The sequence below is a fragment of the Electrophorus electricus genome, chromosome 2, assembly GCF_041902795.1.
Source record: "Electrophorus electricus isolate QZ-2024a chromosome 2, ASM4190279v1, whole genome shotgun sequence".
In the NCBI taxonomy this organism is placed as follows: Eukaryota; Metazoa; Chordata; class Actinopteri; order Gymnotiformes; family Gymnotidae; genus Electrophorus; species Electrophorus electricus.
Window position 1 is genome coordinate 15,339,940 of NC_137498.1, and position 5,049 is coordinate 15,344,988.

General features: G+C 36.7%; 1 long non-coding RNA gene across 1 annotated transcript; it reads right to left on the reverse strand.

The window, feature by feature from the left end:
* Positions 1-917: 917 nt before the first annotated feature.
* LOC145660300 (uncharacterized) lies at positions 918-2,118 on the reverse strand. The gene is made up of 4 exons (XR_014126552.1): positions 1,974-2,118; positions 1,670-1,784; positions 1,451-1,522; positions 918-1,352 (listed from the first exon to the last, which is right to left on the reverse strand). It is a non-coding gene; the product is annotated as an uncharacterized LOC145660300 (long non-coding RNA).
* Positions 2,119-5,049: the final 2,931 nt, after the last annotated feature.

The window sequence follows — 5,049 nt, forward strand, 5'->3', positions numbered from 1 at the left end:
GTAAATTCAGAACTTCATATTACTCACAAAAAATCTTAAAGAACTTTTCTACATAAGCAATGGTCAAAAGAAATTATTGTGATGTGGAAACTGAAAAACCAAACAAAAAGCAGGTCCTCTCACTATCTATAAATTCTTAAATGTGTGTGTGTGTGTGTGTGTGTGTGTATGTTTGCATGCTTATAGACTCTGAAGACAAAGCACACAGCATTCTGTAGTGACAGTGCATAATAGTTCAAAGTATATTTACCAATAAAACAAATTTGATACAATGAATAAAATATTAAGTACACAGGACAACATAAGACAGTGCAAACCTAAAATATATCAAGCTATGAAAAAGTAGTGCAAAAATTTGTATATGCGCAAGCTTTGAGGTGATTAACTCTATAAACTGCATTTTAAAACTATAAACTTAGAAAGAGGAGTTTGAGAATAAGAGCGATGGGATAATATATGTCTGTTTGTTTCTCTCCTCTACATCAGACTCCACCCCCTTTGCTTTATAATGAGCATGTGTGTCTCCTATATGGTTTCACAGATGCAGCATCATGGTCAGTGTGGGATTGTAGGATACATCACAAAGGAAGAAACAACCAGAGACCTCACAGGTCAAAGGACATGATGGCACTGTGTGTGGTTTTGTATGTCTCCGTAAAGCTGGTGATGTGAACTTGAAAATAAACATAAGAGCTCTGGCCAAGTTCATTTGTTCCCAGTTCCTCTCTGCTGGGTGGACATTAGGGTCTGGAGTAATGAAGTAATGCTGTGAGAATTCTGGAGTCAGTGTATGTCCACAGTGGTAGTGGAGATCTAGGTGTAGAGTTGTCAGTGTGTGCTGGGAGTTCAGTGGTGTTTCCATAGAGACAAGGATGCTAAGTTTGTGTTTTCTCTTTACTGTACTTCCTCTCACTAAAGGTGAGTGTGAAATTTTCTCTTAATGCTGAGTGACATGAAACTGTACATATATGTGATAATCTAAAAATGTTATTAAAGTGAGTTGAATCATTCAAGATTTATTTGGCTGAATTAGAATCATAACCTGGCTGGTTTTAGAATGAAAATATGATTAAAAGGTCCAGAATGCAAACAAACAAAATATTTGCATGAAGTAAAATTTATTAATCAGAAATAAATCAAAAAGTCAAAAGATGTTCAGAAAATGAAAAGACAGGTTGGGGAAAATGAAGGGAAAAAAGAAATACAAAATAAATTGGTAAAAAGACCTGGGAAAAGTTAAAGAGTAGGGCTAATTTTGTTGGAGCGCTTGGCACAGGACAAGGTGCTTTTTATAGCCTGCCATGCTCGTCTGAAGAAGATGCGTACTCTCTTCAACTTCTTGCATTCTGAGCCTTTATATTTGAAATAAAAGTAGAATTTTTAAACTGGTGTCCATGGAGTGGATGTATGTAAACTCTGATTATTGATGTGGTGCTTTGATGCTACTCACCAGCTGGGGTGTTCTCCACTTTGACTGCCTCTGTAATAGATTCCCCTACTCCACCCAGATCCTCTCTTACATCTACAGATGTTGTTTTTTTCCCCAAAAAATCAATAAAAATGCAATTACATAACAAAGTACAGGAACATATTTAAAGTGAGCAAACATCATGTCCTACTGTGTGTTCTTAATGTAAAGCTAGATTTATGCAAGAAAGTACATCTGCACCTTCTACATGTACACTGTGGTCCAAAGAGCAAATCTCTCCCGTTGACTCTATGATCATAATGTGTTCAGCAGTTATGCTCCGGATGGTACGAACCTCCTTACAGTCCTCCTGTTTCTTGAGTGAGAAATGAGAAATAATCAGTGATGAATTGTAAAGGAAATGAATCATCCATTGACCCCACCTGGGCAGTGGAAACTCCACTAATGGACAGCATATTTTGGATTGCCATCTGTACAAGTCAGGAAAATGTGAAGGCAAAATAAATAAAACCGTGGATGCAGTAAAAAAGATGTAGACACTTACACTTTCTCCCAGATTGGCACAGTAATGTTGCTTAAACCAAGCAATGGGAGCAGGGTCTCTATGACTCTTCTGGCTTCTGGTAATAATATTAATAATGAAGTTGTCCCTTGGCATCTAGAAAGGGCAGAAGAAAGCTCTACTGCACTGAATGATAATAAAGCTGTTTAGTTTCTTTTAAAAAGTTGAAACAGTTTGCATGTGTTTTTGGATATTTAAAAAAAACCTTTAATTTTTAAGAATTAAAGATTTAGTCCTAAGAAGTAATTAAATTTGAAATGAAAATTAGGCTTTGATTACAACACAGTTTTCTACAAAACAAGGCTTATTTTACATGCATTTGTGCACAGGATTACCTTTGTACCCCAGTTTCATATCTCTATATGGAAATGAGAAATCAAAGCCTGTAGACTTTATATATTTATATACAGTTATTATGTAACCGAACAAATGGCCACCCGTAGCTCAATTTCTTCTACAAATGTTAATAAATGTGAAACAAAGGTTGTCTGTTGTGCGACAGTGCATAATGGCCACACTCGTGGTCTTACAGAGGTTTTTCTAAAACAAGCCCATAAGTCACTTTCCCTTGTCTCAGTCAACGTATTTCATCTAATGGAGTTCGGTTACCCGAATATTTTCAGCTACGTCCCCTTTTATTTATCAAGGTTTCCTTTTGTTAGTTCATTCTCTACTCACTTATTTCGCATTTTAAAATATTTGTGCGGTCCGTTCAATTAAACAGCTGTGAGGGCCCGAGTGCCGCAGGTCCCACAAACTCCCTTGACGTAGACAGACGTTTATTAGACGAACACGAATAACGAACACAGTGGCGCTCACACGAAACAGGCAAGATGAACATGAGCAACGTTGAACACACAAACATAAAGTGCACCACGTACGTGAACATTAGCGAGAACACAGACCGACAGGGATACACACACCAACCGGGGTTTAAACACACACAGACATTAGGAGAATAACCCGGTGCAGGTGTGTGTGACTACATAGTCGTGGTTTCACACAAGACCATGAACTCCCACTGCAGGCGGCGGGCCGTACCACGTGACTAGTGGGGCGGGGAGCTCACTATCAGCCCGTTAATTATTTCTCCGTTCAGTCAAAAGTTCTCCATCATTAAAATGTGTTCTCATTTTAAATTCGCATATTGGCTACATGTTTATAATACGATTCCCTTTTCAAATATTTAGTATCTGCCTTTGTAGATAAAACTAAATTCTACTTACGTTTTGTTTTCGTTCCTCAGTACCTCTTATGCGTGAAGAATTGTTTGTAGTCTCCGTTGATGTTTTCTCTAAAATGATCGTCATCGGCAAATCCACTCAGTAAACTGATCTGGGGTCAGAAATAGAATGACACAAATTCTGACATAATCGAGCGCTAAATTCTGTTCAGTGGTTGTTTAGAACAATGAAAAAAGTGCAGCTGAAATGACATTATAGTCTCATATCAGAAATCACACTATCACATTTTAAAATAATTTCCCCCTCTTTATGCCATCATTTTGTTATCAGGCTCAGATTAAAAAATCTAAATAAATAAAGTAAATATAACCTATACATGTAAACTATATATTAATTAATTAGTAATCATTCCACATAGGTACAATTCACTCACTCTGTATTCGTTATAATCCAAAGTCATTTGAACACTCATTAAGGATCAAAATGCAACCTAAACAACAACTATAATAATAAATTCTTAAGAAATTATACAATTTTAACTGAAAATTAGGCTTATTAATCACAATACAATGTTCAACAAAACGGCTTATCTTTACTCTGGTGTTTCAGTACTAAGGCTACGCAGTTATGCAAACACTTTCTTGCATAATATATGCTTATATTATGAAATTGAGAAACTAGACAAACAGAATTAAATGCTCCATTCATTACTGATTCAAATGGTTTATTATTTTTTAAAAATATATTTTTAAAAAGTGCAGGATTGTAGCCCCAAAATAACCTGCACATGGTTTTACAGGGGCTATTCCAATATGTGTTTTATAACACAACGTTTTGATCACATCTTCACAAAGGTTAATTACTGCTGAAAAGAAATAAGGTAAGCATACATTTTTTAATTTTCTTATAGCCTATAAAGAACACCCAACCAAACAACCTAGCTACAAAGAGACAAGGATAAAAACGTCATTACATGTATTATATAGGCATACAGATTTGAAATTAATGTGGCAAATGCAGTGGACAGGATCTAGTCTAGAATTCATCATCTGTTGAAGCATCTGTGGTGACATCCTCATATGGGTCTTCAATGTCTTCATGAGTCGCACCATAACCTGCCTCCTTTAGGTGGTGTGTTTCTTTCACAGCTACCAGGTCTGTCTTCAGCTCTTCAAGCTTTGGTAATACAACACTGTGCAGGCCACAGTAAGCTTGAGTAGAAATTCCTGAAGGGTAGTTTAAAAAAAAAAAAAATCAAACTGGGTAATAAAAGCACCATGAAAAAATACCACAACACAATCTACAATCTAACAACCAAACATCACACCCCCTCAAAAATAAACACAATCACATTCTGAATGCAAGATTATATATAATCAGGTCATAAACACAACATGAATAATTAACTGATCATATTAATAGGGCTTTGAAAAGTAGGATCCAGTGTAGAGTCACGTATGAATGCTGGGAAACAAAGTATCTATCAGTATGGCCCTTTGTAGGAAAGATGATCTGTAAAACAGTTCAAGAACATATATGTAAGGCAGGCTTGAACCCAGCTCAGCTAAGTGATAACACCAATAGCCTATTGGGTGAGCAGCCACGCTCTAACAAAGATGGCCCCTGTCCAAAACAGTTAGATCTTGGATCAGGTAAAACAAAAGGAAAAAAACTAAACACCATGCCAAGCATGGAAAAAGGGAGAACAAAGGACGTAACGGGAAGATATGGCAAGCCCGATGCACTGAGGAAAACCAAACTAAAATTTCCCAAACAAGACCAGAAAACAGGGAACAACTTGAATGGGTAAGGGAAGCCTTGGGAGAGAGACAGACTCGAGAGGGAAAACTGGAGAGGGGAGGTGTAAAAACACA